The sequence below is a fragment of the Catharus ustulatus genome, chromosome 4 (genome assembly GCF_009819885.2).
Source record: "Catharus ustulatus isolate bCatUst1 chromosome 4, bCatUst1.pri.v2, whole genome shotgun sequence".
Classification (NCBI taxonomy): Eukaryota; Metazoa; Chordata; class Aves; order Passeriformes; family Turdidae; genus Catharus; species Catharus ustulatus.
Window position 1 is genome coordinate 6700502 of NC_046224.1, and position 7989 is coordinate 6708490.

Consider the following 7989-nt stretch of genomic DNA (forward strand, 5'->3'; position numbering starts at 1 on the left):
CGTCAGAGAACATTCCTGCCCATCCCTTCTACATCTGTGTTTGTTGCTTGTTTGTCTTTTGAAGGAGGACTTCTTTCTAAGTATTCAGGTGTTGTTGAGCGTTTGTCCAAACATCATGTGTCATAAAAGAGAGAATAGAAATCTCTCTAGAAAAAAGAAATACTTCCCATTTGCTTGAGCTACTTTTTTATCCCAGAGGCTGGATGTGGTGGTGGCCAAAAAGCAGCAGCAGGTGCAGCAGCCTTGTCTCCAAGCTCTCCAGGGCTGCCTCAGGGCTCAGCTATGTCTCAGCCATGGCAGGGCAGGTGGCCTTTTGTAATTGTGTCCAGCTCCAGCCAGGAGCCAGAGGGAGAGAATTTAACTTGGCTCAATCTGCAGTGAAACTTAAAGGAGGTTCCAGTGCCCCGTCTGTGCTCGAGGTGAAGCCTCACAGCTGCCCCAGCACCTGCAGCCTTTCAAGTAGCTGCAGCTTGAGGAAGAAGCTTTTGATGTTTTGACTCCTGTTTTATACACATGCATATGGAATTTGGTTTTTCCCCTTAGACTCTAGACTTCAGAAGGTGTTATCCATAGAGGGATCAGGGAGGGCAGGAGGCTGAAGGGAGGTGATAGTTTTAACCCAGCAACTTGGGCAGGTTTTCAGTCTTGTTTGTGCCTCAGCAGAGAGTAAGTTACAGCTCTGCTGAACAAGCTCAAAGTGTTGTGTAGCTGAACTCACTGAAGTGAAAATCACAGCCCTTCCTTAGCTGGCTACTCACTGTCCTTCCTGGCAGAAGGGAGCCAGACAAGCTCAGGCACAGCAGCACCTGCTCCAGTGGGATTGCTCTGGAGGCAGCTACAAAGGAAGGGCCTTGGAGCAGGGAGGCAGCTCTGGGACAGCTCAGGGACAGCAGTGGCCCATTCTGGGCACCCCCAGCTCCCTTTCCACTGGCCACTTTTCCAGCCACTCATCCCCCAGCCTGGAGGGATCCACGCTGTTGTGACTCAAGGGCAGGACCTGGCACTTGCTGGTGTTGAACTGCATTGCCTTGGCCCATCACTCCAGCCTGTCCCAATCCCTCTGCAGAGCCCTCCTGCTGCCCAGCACTCCTGCCCAGCTCCATGGCAGCAGCACATTCCCTCGATCCCTCTGTTCATCAGTAATGATGTTAACCAGGGCTGGCCCAGCACTGAGCCCTGGGGGACACCACAGTGACTGGATGCCACCTGGGTCCAGCAGCATTCCCCACAACTCCCTGGGCCTGGCCACCCAGGCAGGATTAACCCAGCCATAAGATCTGGGCTGACACCTTTTCCACGGGAGTGATGTGGGAGGTGGTGTCAAAGGCTTAGCTGAGGTCCAGGGTGCCACAGGCACAGCCTTCCCCTCATCCCCAGGCGGGCCCTAGAAGGAGATCAGGTTGCTCAGGCAGCGTTTCCCTTTCACAAGGCCCTGCTGGCAGGACCTGATGCTGTGGCACTGGGGCTGATCTGCTCCATGACCTTCCCTGGCACTGAGGTCAGGCTAACCAGCCTGTAGTTCCGTGGATTTTGCTTCCAGCCCTTCTTCCGGAGGGGTGTCACACTTGCCAATTTACAACCTGGACCTCTGTACCTGGCCAGGGCTGCTGGTAAATCATGGAAGGGGGCTCAGGGAGTTTTCACTGGTTCCCACCAGCCCCAGGGCCTGGTGTGTGTGTCCAAGTGCTGTAGCAGCTCACTGACCATTTCCACTTGGATTATGAGCCTTCCTTCTGCTCCCTATCACCGTCTCAAGAGATGAATACCTAGAGAACACCTGCTCTTGATACTATGCACTGAGGCAAAAAGGGCAGGATGTACCTCAGCCTTCTCATCCTTTGTCACTGTGTTTCTTCCTGCATCCAATAAAGGATGAAGATTTTTCTCAGCCCTGCTGTTGTTGCTGATGTATTTATAGAATTTTTTCTTTCTTTTACAGCAATAGCCAGATTCAGTTCCAGTTAAGCTTTAGCCCTGCCTAACCCTGATACCCTTGAATCCCTTCTTCCAAAGGTCATGCACTCCTTTTTCTTCCAGACAAAGCTCCCTGCTCAGACAGGCTTGTCTCCTTCCCTGCTGGAACATTTTTCAGCATGTGGGATCATCTGCCTCTGTGCCTTTAAAATTTCCTTCTTACAAGCACATCCAGCCTTCCTGAACTCCTTTGCCTTCCAGTGTTACGTCCCAAGAGAGTCTGACACCCTTCTCAATGAGAGGAGGCCTTTAATTCATCAGCCCTCTTCCACCTGCTCTTGCTTTCAGATAATTCCTGCATCTCATAGAGGCAAAGGGAGACAAGTCTTCATCCCAGTGCTGACTTCCTAACTATAAATATCTTTTCCTCTGTGGTAAGGAGGGTCCTTAGACTGGATGGAGCCAAACCCTTCCAAGGGAACACACCCTTGTCTTGTGTGTTTTGTTTTTATTTGGTCTTTTTTCTTCCCCAGAATGGGGCTTCTCTTCCCATGTTAGGTGACTCCTCCCAGATGAGGAAATGCCTTCCCTGAAAAGTCCTCAGTGCATCCCTGACTACATCACCAAAGGTTCAGATGTGTTCTTACCTCAAAGGAACTGCCAGGAAAGATTATTTTCCACTGGGCCTTAATTACCTGCTGCTACTTCCAACTGGCCAAAAAAAGAACACCAGGAGAGGCTTCAGTAACTTTGGGATTAAACTGAGCAAGCACAAGGAGTGGTAGATAAACCAGCTGGCAGCCTTGAAGGAGCGACTCAGCTTCAATTTCTCTTTTGTTCATGGGTCTTTGCACCTGCCCCTGAGCTTTAATGAATGTTTCACAGAGCCCCAGGAATCACAAACTAATTCCCAAAGCTGCTGAGGCACTCTTACCTAGGACCATTATTTTCTTCTCAGGGGGGTGTCTGTATATCATAAAGAAATGCAGCTGTTACAGTGTCCTCACCTGAAGGGCAAAGTTTTTTTGGGTTTGGGGGAATTTCCCCCATCCTTTAAAAAAAAAAAAAAAAAAAGTATGTTGAAGGTATGAATTGGAAAGAAAATAAATTCATAACATCCTTTACTTAACCACTGAGTCAGGGAGCAGCTCCAATGCCCCAGCCTGTGCTACAGCCAGCCTGACTCCAGGTCTGTCAGATTCTGGCCTTAGTGCTCCCCTGGTTCAATGTCCACACTGACCCCACAGCAGTGTCACCCTGTGCACCCTAAACTCGCCCTTCCACGTGCTCCAGCAGCCACCTAAGCACTGGAACCTGCAGCAGGCAGAAGGAAAGGGCTGCCTCACCTTATCTACTGCAGAGCTCTCCTGAGTTGTTTGCTGTCAGTCCCGTGTGCAGCTCGGAGGCGCCTGGAGCAGGTGGGGCTGGGAAGTGCAGCTCAGCAGTGCCTTTCATCCCACTGAACAGAGAATCCCCAGGGCTGTAGCAGAGGAGCCAGGACATCCTTCCTCTCCCTTTCCTGCTTTGCAAATAGAAGATTACAGGAGTTACTGGAAAAGCATCTGGGCACAGGGGCTGGGGCAGCCGAGGGAAGTTGCACCCAGACACCAGAGCTGGGGTATGACTGCTTCAGTGGTTACAGCTGCACATCACCCTTCTCTTTCTGAGGTGATGCACAAAATCGTGTCCCTGCTCTCCCAGTAAGTGCACACTTCTCTCCCAGTGTCCCCACACTCCCTGCCAAAGCCCCAGCTCGTGCCCAGGGAAGCTGTCACAGCATCCCCCCCTCACTGCTGGCTGGGGCTTCCGTGCAAATCCCTTCCCTGCTCTGGTAGGATGGGATTGCTCATTTCCTCACAGGGCTGGGGAGGTCAACTGCACCCTCAAATGCTCATGATGTACTTTTTCCCATCATTTCAAAGGAAACTCTTAATTCCCCGAGATTCTGTTATTGTCAGCAGCAGAAAACTGTGTAACTTTTTTATCTGTCCTGTGCTTGCTTATCCATTCCCACAAGGAAGGGCAAGGGCTGCGTTTCCCAGCTGGGAAACAAGGGCAGTGACGTTAAGCCAAGGAAAAAGAGGAGAGATGAGCTTGACCTTTGAGTTTCCAGGCTTATGGAGTAATCCTGAATCACCCTTCCTCTCCCACCACCACACCTGCCCCTTTGGTAGCTTTCCCTTCCCAGCCCAGGAGAAAATCCAGCAGCCTGGAACTTCAGACTCACATGTGCCAGGAGTTGTTCGTACTTTAATTAATGAAGATAAGCCACCCATTGTACTGATGCTCAGAGGGTGGAATGACACCAGAAGGAAAACAGTATCCCTACAAGCTATTGTGGCAGGAGGGGAGACTATTTCTTCATACTTAAAATCTACTAGGAAACAGTTGTCAGCACAAGAGCAGAGGATCTAAAGGGTCTTCAGGCTTCATGACACAAACTTCATTACTGTGGAACATTTCCTGCCTCCTAAATGGATTTTAGTTTGCCTGATCAGGTTTAATTTTTATTTATGGCATGAGTTTTCCAGTGAGCTCAAGCCCAGAAAATGGGCACTGTGTGCAATTCCTGGTGCATCCTGTAACGAAGCCCTCTGCTCTGTGCCGGCCATGCTGAGAGCAGAGACTTTTCTCTGCAGTTTGTCACCCTGCACCAACAGTGAGGCCTGCTGTGAACCCAAAAGCTGCTCTGATTTTGTGTTAGCTAAGATTCACAGCCAGTAATAAACCCCTAGTTTTCATGGGTGTGGGATTTGGGACCAACCTGAATAATAAACTTTGTTTATTTACCCCTCTTGGACATTTCCTCAGTAGGAAAGACAGAGTTAGACTGTGTAAGTCCTGCTGCTGTGTCCATCTTGAGACTGGAAAAGAAAGTCTGCACAGGAGGGATGAGGAGCCAGTGTCTGCCAGGAACAGTTCATGGATTCCCAGACAGAAGTGAACTGAAGCTGTGTCTTCCTCCCAGGAAAAGGCTCTTCCTGCCCTGAGCCCAAGGAGGAAGCCAGAGCTCCCATCACCACTTAAAAGCTGCTCAGAGCACAGATAAGAACAGCCAAAGCTGCCTCTGAGCTCCCTCTCATCCCTCGGTTATCTTCACTGCCATCACTCCAGGGAGGAAACTTCCAGCAACTTGTAGAAATTCAATTTGGGATTAATACAGCAGTGAGCCCAAACCTCCCTCCAGCTGGGTTCTGAAAGTCTCACTGACATATTCAAATCTTGCTTCCCAGGAGAGAACTTCTGATTTTTAGTTCACCATGTGTCTGCATATCTATGTAATATATATAGTGTAAATACTTTAAAAATTGGAAAAAAATCCCAAAACAATTAAGGGGTAATTACAGCAAAGTTTTCAAGCTCTTGGGCTGTTGACTATGAGTCATTCTCAGCAGCAAACATCACTCCCCTTTATCCCCTGCACAACAGAAACTTTCTTTATGCAGGTAAATGTCAAAGAACAAATTAACATTAGCAATAGCTAAATGTCTTCCTCATTTTTAAGTGTCTCAACCATTTTTTCATTTGCCTGACAACTTGGATCCAGGTAATAGAGGGAAGGAAAGGAGGAGAGAGGGCAAGAGGCTTTTTTAGAGAACACGGCTCTTCTAACAAGGATCATAAACACAGAGTGTTTTAAGAGCACAATCACACCCTGACAATAATAACTTTAAAGCAAAGTTTATAGTTCAAACAATGCAAGTAAATATTTTGACATTTGCTCATTTGTTTGATTCCTGCTCAATTAGTTTCCTATTCCCAGTACACTGGGATTTCCTTAGGAGTAGCTGGAAAAATCCCTGTTTATAGTGGAGCTCTGAGAAGAGGCAGCAAAGTGTCACCTCAGAGGAGCACCTTCAGCAGGGCAGAAGGGTACAAAGCTGAGGAAAACCTCAGTGTGGAGCAAATCAGTGAAGCTCAAAGAAGGGAAAAATGAAGAAAAAATTGATGTATTTATCAGGAGGAAACAGCAGGCTCGTGGCATCATTATGGATGGATTGGATTTGAAAACATTCACTCAGGCTGGTGAGGACACACGGGGCCTGAGCCGGATACAGCAGCTCCTCACAGCCCATCCTGCTGCCCTGCCAAGCACAGTGACTGCTCTGCTGCAACAGCCAAAGGGAAAATGCTGAGCTTGAGGAAAACACAGACTCCACAATAGAGGTGGTTTTCTAAGCCTGAATATACATAAAAGTGTGTGTGCTGTGGTACATGTGCATGGATTTGCTTTATATTTAACTGACATAACAGAAACAGCCCAAGAGATTCCTTATGCTGAAGGCCTGGGAAGTTGAGATTACAGCAAGTCTGCAAACTCAGCAATTCATGAAAAAAAGATGTATACCTTTTTTTATCACATTACATCATTCTGGGTTGAGAAAGATGCCCAATAGCAGCAGCTGGAGTTCAAGGTGTTGCCTGCAAGTACTGACATTCCTGGGTCAAATTCCAATTCCAGAGCTTCCCAGACACCCTGACTCCATCCTCGAGCAAGGGCCAACACAGCACCTCAGCTTCAACAGGCTTTCAAGTGATGCATCACAAATCATGGACTTGTTTGGGTTGGAAGGGACCTTAAAGCTCACCAGTTCCACCCCCTGCCATGGGCAGGGACCCCTTCCACCAGAGCAGGCTGCTCAGAGCCCCCTCACAGCAGCCTGGGATGGCCCCAGACCCATCTTGGCAGGTCAGGTGGACTCAGGCACATTCAGGGTACTCAGGTGGTCACAAACCTGTCTCCTATGACAGGAAGGATTTCATTCCCCCAAGTCCCTGCCTTAAACTTTGGAGGCTGAAGAGATATGGGAGAAGTTACCATCAACAACTGCACAGTTGTTGAGTACAAACCTACAGCACACTTTGTCAGCTCAAGGAGCTTCACTCACATCAGTGAAGACAACCCTGAATGCCAGGGCCTGACTTTAGCCCAAGTTCTTTCCACAGAAAGATAACAGAAATCTTTTACGTAACCAAGGACATGAAACAGTTTCTCCTTCATCTACATATGTTTTCCCAGACTTAACTCCTTGCTTGCAGGGTCAGGAACACTGCTGCAGAAATGCTCTTTGCAAGGGCACCTTCAACCAGCATCCCATGAGAAAGGTTCCCAGGGAACATCCTCTGCCCCATCCAACAGTGCCACAGGTTGGATGTGGGATGGGTCACTGCACTGCAGGGAAAGAGAAGCAATGACATCAAAATAAACATCATGTAATCTTGGTAAAGCAGCAATATTCATAGGTGGCAGACACTGAGCAAAATAGAGGCCATTCCCCATTCTGCAGCAATCCCAGGCTGCACACATGACAATTTAAATTAAACACCCTCTAAAGGAAGGCAAAGGATCCTAAAGATATGAGAGGGAGCCATGCAATTCCTGCAGCAAGAACCTGCACATGGATCAGGCAGTGAAACTGCTGTGCCAGCAGCAGGAGCAGCATCCAGCCACATCCAGAGATGGTGTGCATGGGAAGGCAAGGAATAAAGTGGATGCAAACTGGGTTTTTTCTGTGTATCATGGAATGGTTGGGGTTGGAAGGGAAGGGACTCCACAAGTCAGCCAGTTCAACACCCCTGCAATGAGCAGGGACAGCTTCAAATACATCAGGTTGAAATCTTGCATGTTTCCAGGGACAGGGCATCCACCACCTCCGGGAAATCTCAGTCTCATCACCCTCACTGTAAAAATTTTCTTCCTTATATCTAATTTAGGTCAACCCTCTTTTAGTTTACAACCATCACTCCTTGTCCTACTGCAACAGGCCCTGCTAAAACATTTGTCCCTGTGCATTCAACCCTGATTATTTCACTCACAACGATCTTTGAGGTTTTACTCAGCACAGCATTAGAATAATTAATGTTAAAATTAAGCTTCAGAAGGTTTCACTGAACTGTTTTTTGATTTCAGTCTGAAGTCAGGAAAATCCCCAGCTGACCCTAAACTATTTTTAGCAAATAATTTTATAAAGACATGTCCATTGATCCTAATTCTATCCAAGGCATGGGATTGACACATGGAACACAGAGCTAATATTTAATTTTTATGCAGTTACTCAATCTGGATAAAGTAAA